Source organism: Acomys minous, assembly GCF_964271855.1.
Source record: "Acomys minous genome assembly, chromosome: 2".
NCBI classification, from domain to species: Eukaryota; Metazoa; Chordata; class Mammalia; order Rodentia; family Muridae; genus Acomys; species Acomys minous.
Genome location: NC_140484.1, coordinates 55,928,477 through 55,945,553, shown reverse-complemented (window position 1 = coordinate 55,945,553; position 17,077 = coordinate 55,928,477). Strand labels below are relative to the sequence as shown.

The 17,077-nt window shown below is 49.9% G+C and overlaps 1 protein-coding gene across 2 annotated transcripts in view; it reads left to right on the top strand.

Annotated features, from left to right (window-relative positions):
• KCNQ1 (potassium voltage-gated channel subfamily Q member 1) overlaps nt 1–17,077 on the top strand; it is a 321,454-nt gene that overhangs the window by 281,923 nt on the left and 22,454 nt on the right. The window lies entirely within an intron of this gene.

Below are 17,077 nucleotides of genomic sequence, written 5' to 3'. Positions count from 1 at the left end.
CTGGCACCAATCGGACATGTTTGCCCAGCAGGCCTGAGTTGAGATCAGTCCCTGCTTTGACAAGCTAGTAACAGCAGATGGACATGCCCACTGGTCTCTGGTCTCAGAGGGTCAGGCTGAGCCTGATTGATAGCTTGGACTGACAGCTGGAAGCAGGGCTTTGTCTCTAAAAGAGAATGAGTTCACAGATGCTAGGGGCTGTCACAGGGTCCTTCCAGCCCCAGTCTGGCTTGCAGAGCAGAGGGGCCCTCTCTGTTGGCCAGGCCGCAAGACAACAAGCAGTGATGGAGAAACACATTATCTTTAGCATTTAAAGACTCCAAATCTATGGGAACCTACAGTGAGAAAGCCCGACTGAAGAAATACATCTCATCCCATCCACCTGCTGAAAAGGGGCCAGAAAATCACAGTTCATGGACCTGAGCCAGCCTAACACCTGTCTTTGTAAGTAAAGTTTTATTAGAACAGAGCCACACCCACTCACAGATATGCTAGCTCTAACAGTTGTCATGTTTCAGTGATAGGTTTGACAGCCCTCAACTTACAACTTGCCTGTCTGAGGGTGTGAGCATGATGCATGTCAGTAAGAGCTGTACTTGTGTGGTGTGTGTGTGTGTGTGTGTGTGTGTGTGTGTGTGTGTGTGTGTGTTTGAATCTGCATGTATGTATATATATGTGTTGCATTGTTGTGCACTTATGTGTACATGTGTGTTGTGTGTATATGTGTATATATGCACATGTATATATGACATGATATGTGTATGTGTGGGTTCACATGTGTGTGTACACATGTGTATACATGGTCACTGTACTTTACATTTCGAAGTTGGACCTTTTCTTGAGCTATGGTTATTCAATTCTCTCTTTAAATGCCAGGCAGCTTCAGGGGAAGTTTCCCTTTGGTCCCCTGCCTTCCAGGGTGAACTTCAGACCCTTTACAATACATTGAAGCTAAGCTATGACGTCATGGGCCTGGTGGGCTCTGTGCATTTCCAGCATATGATAGGCTTTCCACACTGGACCCCACCATAAGAATAAGAGCACTGGGGTTGCACGGTAATCATGTGGCTCACAACAGATTTTCACTCTTTTTGCTCTGTTCTGCAAAGGAGCAAAAGCCACTGTGACGATGACACCAAGGCAGCAGGGGACAGTGAGCGCATCCTGTTTCCCAGACTGCACTGATGAAATGTGTCCAAGGTACAGCTCATCCTCCCCTAATCCTGTGACCCCTTTCCAGGACTCTGTCCCCAATCAGAGCTGCTCAAAGAGTTGTATGCAAACAAGCTAATGGCGGCCACGTTTATCACACAGAGGGAACAAAGGGAGACTACGAGCCTTCATTGGCCAATGGTTGGTTGTGTCACACATGGTATGCTTTCAGGTACCCTTCAGTGACCACGGGAAGGGAGCCCCCACATTAGAATGTGTGTGCATTCTATGACACCTAGTAAGCAGTGCCCGACTGCGTGTGCCATTCCTTCTGTTCCACAAAATCTCCATCCTGGGTGTCTTGCTTCAGAGACAACAAATGTGAACTAAGGAAGTGAGGAAGGAGCAAGGAAAGGTGCTGTTGGAGGCCCCTGCTGGAGCCTTTCCATCTAGCTGCACTTGAATTTACTGCTGCTCTCCGAATTGTCCAGGGCCACCCTGGCCTACTGTGTAAAGTGGAACCACCCCGGCAGCAGTGTGGGGAAGGGTGGATTGGATGACTCTCAGTAGGAGGCCCAAGCTAGGCACGTGACCTGGGGCCCACTTGTCTGTCCCTCACTTGCTGCACCAAGTGGCCCGAAACCAGATGAACCAGCCACTCTGCCCGTTGGCCATTGGTGTTATCACCATCCAGGCAGACAGCCCCTGGCTACTCTGAGCTCACCCTTCTTCACGCATTCCTCCCCCAACCTGTGCTCCCCCACCCCCACCCCCACCTCTCCCTATGTGGCATCCTCCTGTTTCCTCATCCCTGACTCTCTAGGCCTCTACCCTGGATTGTGCAAAGCCCCTGATCACCTGTTGGGGTTCTCTTCATTAGTACCTGTGTGCAGCGGAGTCTTCAGCTGATTCTCCCGCACCTTAGAGTTGACACTCTCCTAGTATCAGGGTGCAGAGCCTGCCTGGGTGCTGCCGGTCTCTGACCAACCTGTCACTGATAGATGTGCAACAGGGAGGGGGGGCCTGTGATGGCAAAGCAAGGAAGGTGGCAGAGCCAGGCAAGGTCCCAAGCTGAACACAGCTCTCTCTGCAGGCCCCCCCCCCGCCACTGCACACCCCCCTCACCCCCGGCTCCCACCCAGCCCCACAGCCCTGCCGTCACCACACAGGCCAATGCCGAGACTCTCGGCTCCTCCCCAAGGCGCCAGAGTTTCCTTGTCACAAAATGAAGTAAATGGGACAATTAAGGGGGGCCACTTCTAAATTGCTGCTTTAACCCATTTGGAAGTCTGCTAATTATTCTCTTGAGGAAAGAAATGCAGGTTCATTATTTTAATGAGCTTTGGGCAAAATATTTCATCGAGTTTGACAAGCTGCTGCGACTCCTTCAGAAAGGGGCTCGTCTCTGAAAGGCCTCTCACCCTACTTAGAGCTAATTGGCCTGGGGTCTTCCGCCCCGGTGCTGTGTGTATGCTATTTTAATTCATTTATGAAAAGCCCCCGCTTTGATGTCCAGGACCAGATAAGGACGGGAGAGGACGGCCAGCTAACGAATAGGCCTGTGCACCCGGCCAGCCGTGCGGGGCCTCCTCGGCCGCCCTGCTCTGGGCCCGAGGCCAAGGCAATGTCATGAAATAACTGTACAAACAGTCCTGCCTAAAAAATATGCTTTTGTTTCACTAATAAATCTCTCCTTGGAACATTCCCCGCAGGCCCAGGGCTCTCCTCAGCCTAGCAGCCGGCCTTCCCGCTTAGTGCATGTCCCCAGATCCACCTCAGGGACACACGCATACATGTGCATACACACGGGCCCGGTGGCAGGCATGACACAGGCCAGGGAGTGCCCTGCCCTTCCCTCCCTCACCCACTGCGGAGCCTCCTACTCTGGGCCATGCCCCAGCCCCCTTCCACCTCCAGCTGCCCCGCCTCCCCCTCACTTCCTCCCACTCTCTCCAGAACCCTCTCTCTCTCTCTCTTTCTCTCTCCATCTATCACACTCTCTCCACAGCCCACCACTCCTGCCCACCCCATTCCTGGCCCCCTGAGACCCTCTTAAGGAACGCACAGCCTGGAGCCAGCAAACCGTGCTCCCGCCCATCTCTAAAGCTCTCTGCTCTCCTTGCTTGCTCTTCCTCCAGTGTGACTTTCTTCTTGAGAAGAAAGGTCTTGAGGCCTAAGGCATGAACGATGGCACTACTGCCTGGAGCACAGAGGAGCCTGGGTGCTGACTCTAGAGTGACAGACTAACCAGCTTGCCTCCGCCACCATTCTGGCTGAGATGTCACACTCGGTCCTTTCTCCACACAGTGAGATCTGCTGGCCCTTGAGAGTCAGTGTGGGCAGCTCAAGCTCAGGAACCTTCTAGGGCCTGGCATCTCTCCAAGCGTCCCCACCCCCTCCTGGCTCCCTGCCCTTATCTCAGGGGCCTCCCTTCACCATGGCCCCCCTACTAGCCACCACCCACTAGAATTCCCCCTCCCCGCTTCTCTCACCTGGCCCTGATCTAGTTCCCCATCTTGAGCCCCCTATCTATCCTCATCCCACACCCCCTCCCTGCCCCATCACAGCCCCTAGCAGTCGCTGGAACGTGGTTATAGAAGGGGAGGGCCAAGCTTGGAGCACCCATGAGCCCCTTGGCATCTCAATTCCCTCATCTAGAAGAAGATAATAACACTTCCTCCAGGCTCATGGGCTACATTACCTGGAACCCTCCCTGCTGAGCACCTGGCCCAGTGCCCGGCACGTGGCAAGTGGAAGCACCTGCTTCCGCCTCCTCTTATGGGCACCACTGCGGGCACTGTCAGGGATCGGTTCTCCCCGCCCACTGCCAAGTACCACACTGAGGCTAGAGGCTGTCAGCTTGGGCATTGAGGGAGAATCCCAGGCTGCCCATGGTCCACTCCTTCCTTCCCACAGTCCCTACTGAAAGCCCTGCTATGTTCCAGACAGCAGACAGTGCTGGAGGTGCCACAGAGACAGGACAGAGCTCCTGGCATTACGGAGTGGCCCCTGGTCAAAAATACACCACGTAATTACAGACTGGGAAAATTACCATGTAGAGACAGAGCAGGGCACTGTGCCGGGAGGAGCCAGGGTGGTCAGGGAAGACCTCCGAGGGAGGGGCGTCCAAAAATAGTGTGCCGAGGTGCTATTAATAGGCCTCAGCGCAAAGCCAAACAGAGAAGAAAGCAAAAGAGGACCCAGCCCTCCACAGGTAACTGTTATTCATGTTAAAAAGTGGAGGGGGATGGATTATTGACAGATAGACAAATACACACATACATAAATGATAGATAAATTGATACTTAGATGACGATAATGAAGATAGAGTATTGATAGTTGATAGATGATTTATAAAGAAGCGATAATCCTCCTGCTCCTCTCCCTTTCCTAAAGATAGTCATTGTTTCTCCAGAAAGGTCTATCTTCAACATGAAAGAAGTAACATTCCAGATAATTCTCTACATATGACACAGAAAAGACCACATGGGCAGACATGGGTGAATGGATGGGTAGATGCGTGTGTAGAGAGCTGGAAGATTGGTGGGTGAGTGGTTGGATACATGAGAGGTATGTGAAAAGGTGGGTGAGTGGCCAGATGGCTGTGTGAGGAGGTGGCTGACGGAGTGAGGAGGCAGGTGGAAGGAAGGAAGGATAGATGATGGATGAGTGGATCAATAAATGGATGGGTAGGAGGAAGGATGAATGCATGACTGGGTGTATGGATGATGGGTAAAGGGGATGGATGGGTAGGTGGAAGGAGAAATGGATAGACGGGTGAGTGGGTGGATGGGTTGATGAATGAACACATGAGTACAAGGATGGATGGAGGAATGCATAGAAGGACAGGGCAGGTGGCCGGATAAACATATGGATATTCAAGTATATGGATAAAGGGACGCATACCAGCAGAAATTATCGTGTTTGGCCTTATAACTTTTTTGAATCGATTGTTTCTAACAAAGGAAATTAGAAGTGACATGCAAAAAAAAATGGCTGAGTTCAGGTTAATGTCACTCCCAGGTTATGAGGGAAAATACTGTAAAATGTGGGGAATGGGACTCACTATAGAGTTGCATTCTTAGCTTTCCATGATAGCTACCTCTACTGTGGCCAAAGGCTGCCCTCCTGCCCTCTGTGTGTGTGTGCTTTCTGCTTTGGCTATTATGGTGATGTTGATGGAGGCTGAGACATTTGCAGTCAGCTCTGAGGCCCTAATTCTCATCACCCATCTGCCTCAGTTCTTCTGCAAAACTGGAGACAGTCGTGAACTCACCACAGTCCCCCTGGACAAATGTATTCCCTTCCGTTCTTTATATTTTGACATGTTCTTTTGAAGGGGTTGTGGGAGTTCGGTGTGTATATGTATGTGTCCATCTATTTGTGTATGTATGTACATGCTCATGGGATGGTTCCTGTGTGTTTGCGGGCATGCATACATATGTGCATACGTTTATGGAGGTCAGATGATAACTTGGGTATCATTCCTTGGGAGTTTAGTTTTTGAGACAGGGTCTCTCATTGCCCTGGAATGCACCAAAAGGCTAGGCTAGGTAGCCAGCAAACCATAGGAATCCACCTGTCTCCTCCTACCCCAGGGCCGGCATACAGGTGCGTGTCATCTCACGCTGTTTTGTTCACACAGGTGCTGGGAATAAAACTTAGGGTCTCATGCTCAGCACGGCAAGCACTTCACATACAGCTGTCTCCCCAGCCCTCACTCTGGTTTTGACTTATGTCATTATGGGACAGACGTCTTCCTCAATAACTCCTCCCAAAAGACTCCTAAGTTCTTCCCTGCTTCCCACTGACCACTCCATTCATTCTTTGGGTTTATTATTCCCACTTCCTGGGTCTGATGTCTCCTTTTTCAAACTCCCTTTGTCCACATTCCCTCAACCTCTCCTGCCTCTTGCTTTAATTAGCATTTATTTACTCCAGAGAGATCCTGGTCAACAACTCCTAGTTTGGGAGTACAGCTTCCTGGATCTCATCCCTCCTACCTGTCTCCCTGTCTTTTTGTGGAGGCTTCAAGTACCTTTCTAATAAATATGTGGAAGATCAGTGTTCTGTATTCTGGGTCCTGAAAACATCTTCATTACACTGCCATGCCCTGTTGCCAGCTTAGCTGGGTATAGAATTTCAAGTAGGAAAGGATTTTCCTTCAGAACTTTGAAGACCTGGTCCCGTGGTCTTGTAGTGTCCAGTCTTGGCAGCTAGAAGTCTTATTCACATATCTTCTTGCCTGCCTCTCCTTTCCTTTTTTCCTGGAAGTTTTCAGCAGCTACATTCTTGTCTTGGGTGTCTGAATTTCCTGGCCAAATTACTTTGTGGATAACTTTAATCACTGGTTGCTCTGAGTATTTGGTGAGTCCTTGAGTTCTGGAAAATTCCTTTTATTATTTATGATATTTAAATAATTATTTCTGAAGTGTCTTTCTAGAAAGCCTTTTAGTTGGGTTAAAGACATTCCTAATGAGACTTTCAACATTTCCTTTTTTTTTTTTTTCCTTCTGGGATTGTGTCTATACAGTGCTACAAGCACTTTACCTACAGCTGTCTTTCTAGTTTTCACTTTGGTCTTGACTTGTCTCCTATTTTTGACAACCCATACTTTGACATCCCATAGTATGCCTTGCCCTCTAACATGCACCATGGCCTATAGGGCCCAGGAACTCCTAGGTCATTCTGGAGATTCCAAATATGGCTTGTATATCAACAGACCCTCTGTTTCTGTTTAGCCCACCTGTCCTCACTCTCTTCTTAGTGTTCCCCAGTGTTTTTCTTGGGGCCTGTACAGAGGTATGCCCTGCCAACACTTTGGATATTGACAATGATAGAAATGCCAGTGATTATACTGAGGGACCCCTACATCAGAATAGTAAGGCTTCTTCCAAAAGACTGCCTCATTGGCAGAAAAGTTGGGATACAGATGGGTGTGTTTATACAAGTAAGCCCATGCCCATGTGGGATGGAAGGGCAGCCACTGTCCAGATTTCTGCCTAACTTAGCAAGGATCTGACACAGAGGATACACAGCTTTGTATGTTGCCCTATTTTTAACTGACTGAGGGGGGGGAGTGGTTACAGGTTCTATGGTTTGCTAACTTGCCACTGAGGTCCAGTCCTAAGCAATAGTCAGTTTTGCTGAGTAACAAACACCAAATTTCCTATTGCTTATATTTGTTCAGGTGTCTACTGCTTGCTATGGATAACCTGGAGTCTGTTCAGGAGCTGTTAATCTGAGTCTTTTATTGCCTTGAACCAATGAGGAAGCAAGAACATATTATCATGTCAACCTCCAGTGGCTTTTGTTCCTCCTCTCTCCGGATATTCCTAGACCAGACTCCCTGGATGAGCTCAGCTGTGCTGTGTTCCTGACGAATGATAGCCTTGAATCAGGGGAAGTTTTCTGAGTCTCAGTTTTCTCATCTGAAAAATAGATGTGGGGTAGTGTCTAAGTCCCAGCCTGACAGCACTTCTGAGGATAAGTGGGGTAGCAATGAGATGCAGCTCATGGGTGCAGGCTTAGGAGCCCTAGATGTTACCACTGTAGCCACTTGGATGGCCTTGAAACCCATGCTGCTCAAAGCCCAGAAGTGGCTCATGCCCAGCCTGCCACAGTAACCCCAGGTCCTGCCCTCGACACCATCTGAGCTCCATTATCCTGGCATCACCTTCACTGTATCGACTGGCCCTTAGCTGGCCCATCATGGCCCCTCTAAGCCACTGCCCCCTTCCGAAAGCATCCAGATTCCCTGCCCCTTGTACTAGACCCCAGCTTCTAGAAGTATGGTCTTCATGTTCTCACACACGCATTCTGTTTCCAGGGCTAGAAATCATGCCCTTAAAATTTGTCTGAATGGTAATGTCATGTGTTGACCCACACAATTGAAAAGCCACAGGGATTACAGCTTCCGGTATAGCTAGATCCAGGAGCAAACACCACAGCTTTTCATGGCTTGTCTCAGGCCTCAGTGGTCTCTGTGTGGTGGCCAATGACTCTCAATCCCAGATTCACGACCTTAAAGGTCCCAACTACAATTTCCCTGCATTCCCAGGAAAATAATGTCGATGCTTGTTGGCCAGCTTGAGCCACAAGCCCAGTACCCATTGTGATTGGCCGACAGCTATACTCTGTACCTCCCTCAGATATGTGTACCCAGCCTGAAGTTGGGGGACTTGAAGGAAAAGGCTCACCCCGAGGAATAAGTTCTGCTAGCTCAAGAGGACTGAAGGAGTGACAATGGCCATGGCGGGTACTACAGGGGATGCTGGCCCTCCCGTCACTATCTCACACAGTAACAGCGGTTCTAGGCAGGCAAAGCTCCACTGCTGTAATACTGCAGCCTGAAACATGGCAGCCTAGGAAGGGTGGCTACATCCCATGATAGGCATTTGGAGTCCGGGATGCAGCCTCCTCTCTCCCTCCCTCCCAGTGGCAGGGATCTGCTCCCAGTCCCACCCCTTACAGTGTGGTGGGACTAGGTCGTAGGTGTGAGGAGATATGGCTGACCCACTGCTTGGCCTTCTCAGTCACCCTGTTCTTCCCACCGTGGTCTCTGCCAGGGCCAGAAGGGCATTTCCGGCAGGCAAGAACGGCATGTACAGAGAGACAGAGTTCTTCCCCATCCCAAGGGGCACCCCAGCTTCTACTCTCCCCCCCGCCCCAACATTCCTGTCTCCATGCAGCAGCCAGAGGGATGTCTAAAACATAAACCAGATCCACGGCACTCACTCCCGCTCATGGCCTGTCGGCCTCCCTCCTCCCTGGAAGGCAATTCCAGTGCAGCCCCACCCCTGGCCAGACAGTCTCCCTAGCAGCACCTTCCGGAAGTTCCTCTCACCCCTGGGCCCCTGCAGGAACAACAACCCTGACGTCAAGCCGCAACAGTCTCACAGCCACATCAGGAGGCACCTCAGCCCCTTCTTGGCACGCTGTCCCTTCACTGCCTTGGGTTTCAGATCCCAGCCCCAGCCCTGTGTTACCATCTAACCCACCGTGCCTGTGCTTGGCGAGGGGGCGTCCTGCTTCCCCCACTGGAACAGAAGCCATTCCTGTTATAGCCCTGTGCCTGCACAAGAACCTGGCATGTAAATCAAGCCAGAGCAACTTTGTCAACTCTCATTGCAGCAGCCACCTACTTAGAGATGAGAACCAGCCCTGGGGATGGACAGTAAGCCACAACACCTACTACTGAGTCACAGCCCCTGCCTGCAGTTACTTGGGAAGGGTAGGCACAAAGAAGAGGTCTTTGTCGTGTCTAAAAGACACAGGGGGAGAGGAGTGGCCACCTGGACTCCCGGCAGCCCAAGTCATGCAGCCGTCTATATACGTCTCCATCCATGGAACACTGGGTCCCACGTTTGTGATACCTCCTTCCCTGGCAAACCTGACCCCTGTTAAACCAGCTCTCTTGGAAATGCCTCCCTTCAAATTACCCTGACTTCCCCAGTCCCCTGCCTAGTTATCTAGCCCTGAAGATACCCCATCTCTGTCTCCATAGCCCTATTTGATCTGGGCCCATCGCCACATGAATATGTAACCTTTGGATAGTGACAGGGGCTTAGGAGACAAGAGAGGGAACAGAGCGAGGACTAGCAGCATCTTGGTTGGTCTTGATCTATATTTAGTTGGTGGTAGGCTGGCACTCCAAGACCAGTGACTGGGTCATCTGCACCATTGGATCTTGTCATTGCCACAAGATACACAGGAGGCAGTTGCAGTAGAAAGAATGGGATAGATGATAGATGATGCGTGGGTACCTGAATGGGTAATGAGTTGATAACCGGATAGATAAATGGCAATGATGGGTGGATGAATAGATAGATGAGTGGATGACAGATAGTAGATGGATGAATTGGTAGATGGAGAGATGCGATGAAAGGATAAATAGGTAGGTGGGTGGGTGGGATGGATGGATAGGTTGCTGAATAACATGTGAATAGATAGACAGATATGTGAATGGGACAAATGGATAGATGACTTGTGAATGTTTGTAAGACAAAGAAGAGGTAGAAATCGCTACATTGAGTGGACAGAAGGAGTAATTCCACTCTGTGGAACATGTGGGCCCCAAGCCTCAATGTCAGCATCCTTTCCCTGTTCCACCAGCCTCTGGGTATCATTCTGCCATCCTACCAAGGCCTAGGCCATGTGCCGTTTCCCTTCCAAGCTCCTCCTTGCTTATGAGAAGATGTTGATGAAGCCAACTCCATCTCCTTTCCAGTTTCCCTGGCCCACAGCTCCTTGGGCCTAGTGCAAGCACCTACGCAAAACCCCAGCAGAGCCCGTCCAGGGCTACCTGTCTACAAACCCAGATTTCCCTCTCACTTCAGCCTCATGGCCCCTGGGAAGGCAGTTGTCATAGCAACCCTTATCCACACACCTACCTCTTAAGCACTGTAGGTGATCCTGGTGGTGCTATCTGTAAGAACTTCTTCCTTAGCTCATATTAGTCAACTCAGGATTCCTGAGGAGAAAAAGTAACTTAAAAGGAAGAAAGGATTGTTTTGGCTTATTGTTTTGGAGGCCTCAGTGACTTGGTGCTGTGGTTTGTGGGCTGCTGTAAGGCAGAGCATCATGCTGGTAGGAGCCTCTGGTAGGGGCAAAGTTGTTCCCCTGTAGCAGCCGCAGAGCAGAGAAAAAAACAAAAACAAAAACAAGAAGCGGCTAGTGACTAGATAAAGCCTCTACCAGCACTTAGGGAGGCAGAGGCAGGCAGATCTCTATAAGTTCGAGGCCAGCCTGGGCTACAAAGCAAGTTCAGGACAGCCAAGGCTACACAGAGAAACCTTGTCTCAAAAAACAACAACAAAAGATGTAGCCTCCAAGGGCCCACTCCCTTCAGCTGGGTCCCATCTCATTAGTGCCCAGTACCTCCTGACAGTCCACTCAGATTTAGGATCTGTCTATAGGTTTGCCTATCTGCAAAGCCATCACTTCCCCCAAACCCCACATTGTCAACACATGAGCCTTTGGAGGACATTTCAGACCCAAGCCCTACTAAGATTATTGAGGGCCCAAAGCATGCTATGAACAGGCCATACCTTAACCCTGGATGGCCAGCCGTCTCCAAGACCCTGGTCCCGAGGCTACTCAGAAGGTGGCAGTCCAGCTAGCATACTCCTTAGAGGCCTATACCTGGAAAAACTAGACCCCTACGTTCCAGAAGGGCCGCATTTGGGTTTGGGTAAGGCAGCCTGAGGTCCTACAGGTGGTTCTGAATTCAGCGGCCCTTCTACAGGAGCCTTGCTTTCTGTAGACTACACCCCCAGTTCTACCTCAGGCTCCCCACCCTCGTTCCCCTTCTAGAGCCTCTAGTGGTATGAACAGGGTAGCCAACACCCAAATGATGAATGCCTGGGACACCTATGTTAGAGTCACAGGAAGAACCATGGTGACCCAATTACCAGCTGGCAAACAGAAAGCCCAAAAGCCCTTGTACTGAGCATACCTAAAAAGTACTGGATGGAGCTGTGCTGTCCCTCCCTTCATGCACCCCCAAATCCCTGGCTTTAAACCCCTATGCCACACAGACAAGCTGGACAAGGGTCCCCAGGCTATGTCCAACAGCTGCCTATGCCTCTGAGTCACCACACCTGCTAGGGGGAAGGGGGAAGGCAACCTGGGGAGCAGGCCAAATGGATGCAGTCTCTGCTAGATCCTGGGCATTGGGAATCCCTAACATATACACAGCCCTGGGCAATGGGGCCATGAGATGAACATGAACAGCTGGTGATGGAACTTGCAGGAAATTGAGCTACCAGTGAAAGGGATAAGAACCAGGAATCAGTGGCCCTTCATTAGCCTGTATTGGGGTTATGAGGCTCAAAACCACAGCATATAGGAAGCTCCCAGGAGGAAGCCCTTGTGCCAAAGATTCATAGTGGGAATCAGGAGATGGGCAATCTGCCAACTCAGGTGGGAAAGGAGATCCCAAAGGCGGAGGTTAAAAAGTAGAGGACCACTAAGTGCTGGAGACAGTGTCTGGAGAGTGGCTCCATGGTTTATGACAAAATGAAGGATGTATTTACCCATTGGCAGAAACATCCAGTCCTCTGTGTATCTACCCCTGAGTGGGAACCATCTTCACAGATCCTCATAATGGTTAAAAACTGACCACAAACCTCCTGTCATGGTGAGGGGACAGGAGGCCCCATTATGGCAAAATTGCTGACAGTAGTAAATAGGGGCACTATTTGACTTGAGGGGTAGCTATGGTGGGTTAAGAAGCAATGAAAGTGGTCTATTGTCTATTTCTGGAACATTCCAGCATGTTCCCTTCTCATTCCTGTCACCCTACCTTGACTCTCCCTAAAGTCCTGCTCTCTACTGAACCCCACCCCCAGCTTATGACCCCAAAAGTTGCTTGCTCATAAGACTTCCCTTTTAGGGCCCCTGCATCACTGTCTGACATATGTGGTTGTGGTACATGGTTATTGCCCGTCTCCCCACAACCCCAAAGGTCACCTGGGGAAGGTTGGTACTTTACTGAAGGCTCCGTGCTGTCCTCAATGCCTCAGCTAGATAGTTTGTCTCCATGAATAAACAGATACATGTCTGCCTACCACAGCTAGACCCTGGGAAGTGGCAGCTTTCTGCCCTTGGAAGTCCCTTCTAATACTTTAGTGCATATCCCTAGAAGACACTGAAGCTAGGCAGCCTCAGGCAACCATGCCCAATAGCACAATGGATACCCCAGAATCAGCCCCTTGCTTAACCTGGTCTAGCCTAATTCATTGCAGAGGTCCATGGCTGCAGTCCACATGGGCTCCTGCACACATCCTTCCAAGGGTTAAGGCAGGAGCTCTCCGTACTGCACGTTTGCTTCTGAGATGAACGGTCTCAGCAGTGGCCCGGGCGCCAGCATTTTTGTGGTCACAGTCAGATGTTTTTAACCACGTTGGATGGAACCCATGACGGGTCTTTCCGTGGTTCTAGCCAGATTTTGAACATTACCTTAAAGCCCCGTCACACCCCAGGATGAGGGCTCTGATAGCGCCCAGTTCCCCCAGCTTTACACAGATGTAGTCGACCCTAGGTACCCAGGTACCATTTAAGAAGCTGACCACAGTGGTATTGGGCAGGAAGGCTGGGCCAGGTCTCTGCATCTATGTTGACATGAAAAACCAGTCTCTAGTCTTGGTGACTGGCACCTGGGAAGATTCTAATGTGGTTGTCAGCCAGAAAGGATCTACAGATGGCTGAGGCCCGTGGCATCTCGAGTACTAACAGGACCGTCCCCACTCCACAAAGGCTTGGAGTCACCATGAGCCAAGAGAACTGTGGTTATCGACCCAGCCAGGGCCCCTTCCCTTACTGGGTTCCTCCTGGGGTTCAGCTCTTCCTCCCTGCCAGGGCCAACTGCTAGACTTAAAGAAATACCCAATCCTGAGGGTGCAAGTGGCATGCATCCCCAGGAGGGATGCTGGACTGGGAGTCTAACATGTTTCAGAAACCTCTGTGAGTCAGGGGGATGGCAGTCAGTGAACGCTTACCACACAAGCATGCACGAAGGTCTGAGTTCAGTCCCCAAGATCTTAAGTTTAAAATTTTTAAAACAAAACAAAACAAAACAGGCAGGAACGGAGGAGGCACAGGTCTGTAATCTCGGCATTGGGAATCAAAGACAAACAGCTCCTGGAGCTGGCTGGGGGGAGCCAGCCTAGACTACTCAAGTCAGTGAGAGACCCTGTTTCAATAAACAAGGTGGGTGGTGCCTGAGGAGAGACACTCAGGGTTGACCTTTGGTCTCTACACACTGCACACAAATCCATAGGCACACACACTCCTCCCTAAAGCTCTCCGTCCCCATTGGGCACTTACCAGCTCTGTAGAAATGGGGTCGATTTGCATTTTAAAGGCCTTGAAAAAGGATCCCTGAGAGCCTAAGCTGTGTCTAAACATCTTCAATCCCCCACCCTTCCCCCCAAACTTTCTTTCAGAATATGCACTGATATCTAAAACCCCCCTTCCCTGCAAGAAGTAGCAAGACTATGTAAAGCAGCATCTACCGACCCTTCTCCGCCACCTATTCACACAGTTAAACTGGGTTAGTATGCAAACTGCCTGCCTTCCTTGCCGCCCTCAAGTCTGTCTTTGCTTCCCTTCAAGGCACATAGTGAAGCAGATGGAAATCAGGAACAGTGTCCTAGGGCCTAGAATCATCCGTGAGCACACATGTCCGCACAGGGCACTGGGGCCATCCCAACCAAAGCACATGCTTACAGCCAGGCCAAACTTTGCGGTCCTGTGGACACCCTCCCAGTTTGCCCAGTACAGAGTGCCCAAAAGCCCTCAGAAAAGACAAAGAAAGAGGCCTTTCAGACTAGAGAGCACAGAAGCAGGATACTTTGACATATGTCACCATGTGCCTGGGCCACTTGGCTTGGGTACCAGAGCAAGGGGCTGAGAGAGTGCCCCCTTTGTCCCTGCTTCACAAATGCTGTATATCCATTCCACACATGTGCACACAGCTCAGAGGCTCTTCCCCTTGGGATGCAGTCCACCCCACCTCCAGTTGTCCCCTAAGCAGTTCAGCTGCTAAGCCCTGAACTCTCCCACCTGTCAGGTCCTTAGCACCAGCTGCCCAGAGCTCCCATACCCAGACACAGCCGGATGACCGCCCCTCCGAGCTGGCCAGGATTGCTGTCAGCTGCCAGTAAAAGCCCTCCATCCTTCCCAACAGGTGTCCCCCACAACTGCTGGGGGATTGCTTAGCTTAGCTAGGCAGCTATTCCACCGCTCCAGGCCTGTAGGATGATGTCAGATGGGTAGGCCACTTACCACACTGGAAAAAAGGTAGCATGAGGATCCAACGTACCCCCAACAGAAGTTATTGGCACTAGGGGACCGCCACCCCCCCACCACCCTGCATGCCAGTCATACTCAGCTCAAGCTAGGTTAGATCAATCTTCCTGTCCCTTTCAAAGACCGACTGGACATTGTCCAGGGAAGTTAGGGCCTGCAGGGTTCGGGGTGTCTTTCCCTGGCACCCGTTCAGCCTTTGACCTCTGTCCATGCAACATTGCTCAAACACCCTCTTGTCCTAGGCTCCCCCACAACAGAGCTGAGCTGGGTGTCTACTGTCGTTTGAATGATTGAAGAGGACTGGCTAATCAAGGGGAGGGTGAAGAGGTTATCTCAGTGTGATAAGCAGTACCAGCCATGTGGCTGGCTGCGTGCTGGGCTATATGGAGGGGAGGCACGTAGAGTACAGGAGGTACAAGCCCCTGTCTTATCCCTGAGTGGGCTGTAGTCTCCAAGTGGAAGTAGAGGTCTTTATGGATCACATTAGAAACCGGAACCTGGAGCTTTCCTTATCTAGAACCTTCCATGCATTCCTGAGAGGAACCGTTCCTGGTCTTGACTACGCACATCCCTTACCAATAGGAATTTATTCTAATGAATGTGTCCTTGGATGATTCCATCATTGTGTGAGCTTCACAGTGTGTTCCTACTCAATCTAAGACAGCAACTGTGACCGAAGGTAATAGAAGCTAGTATCTAGACCACTGCCACATATCAGAAGCATACCTTGGTGGCTATGGCCATAGGCTGTTAAGCTCTGTCTGCTCATGTCTTTTGGGGTTTATATTCAGACATCATTTGGATCTAGAATGTTCTTGTTTCTGTACCCAGATCTTGCTCTGGTTTTGAGTTAAATGTTTTCTATCTTAGCCTGGGCCCTAAAGCACGTTATAGATGTTATCTGCATCTAAAAAAAAATACTATAAACGGTGCCGGGTGTGGAGGTGCATGCCTTTAATCCCAGCACTTGGGAGGCAGAGGCAGGCTGATTGCTGTGAGTTCAAGGCCAGCCTGGTCTATAAAGCAAGTCCAGGACAGCCAGGGCTACACTGTTGTCTTGGAAAAACAAAAACAAAAAAAAATACTATAAAAATCATTGTAAAATCTGATCCAAGAACATTCTAGAGGTGAGTAGATAGATGGTAGGCACCATGATTTCTCCAGCAACTTTGTGTGTGTTAACAATTTTTCTACCTCATAATCCATGTTTATCAATTTTTTTAAATCCTGAATATCATTTTAAGTTTTCAGTTTTATTGATATAAAATGCTTATCAGCACTAGGTTTGATGCATCTCTGTGATCTCAGTGCTGGGAAGCTGAGGCAGGATGGTCAGAAACTCAAAACCAGGCTGGGCTGCGGAACAAGAGCTTGTCTCAAAAAACAAACAGTGTTGCATAAGGGCAAATAGACACTTTCCTCTCTGTCTAGGGTTATTACTCTCTTTGAATTTCTAATCTGTTGTCATCTTACTTGCTTAAAGTGTATTTCATTGGCCACTCAAACAGCTAACATTTGCTTTCCTCATTGGTTCTATCTTCAGAATTTGTTTTCCATTCTGCTAATATTCTCCTGCATCTTGATCAATTATTTCCATGTTGGTTTTGTTGTTTGTTGTTGTTGTATTTATTTTATGCCTGCTCTCTTTTAGATTCCTGGGTCAAGCCTCAGAACATGTACTTTCAGTCCCTCCAGGTCTCTAATGTGGCTGCGAGCATTCCTCTGAATGTCCCTTTGGCCACATCGCGCATGTTCTGCTATGTCACGCTGTTGTCCTGAGCCCATCCTCAGACTGGTGTGCCTCCCGTCTCATTTCCTGTATAAGCACAGAACTGTTTAGGGGGTTACTTTTGGGCCTTCAGTGTGTCTGTTGGTGGCTACTTTCCAATTTTATGTCAATGTTCTGACTTTTTTTTTTTTCTTTTGAAGTGTATGGAATTTTCCTTGGAGGCCCAGGACAGCCTCTGTGACTGACCTTCTCGTATGCACAGGAGGCAGTGGCCTCTGTCAGGAGTTCAACTTGTCATGAGTCACCGCCTGACTTCCTTTCTGTACTTATTTACTTGTTTGTCTTCCCCCTGTAGTGTTGGTTTCTCAGGTACGGGTGTGAAAG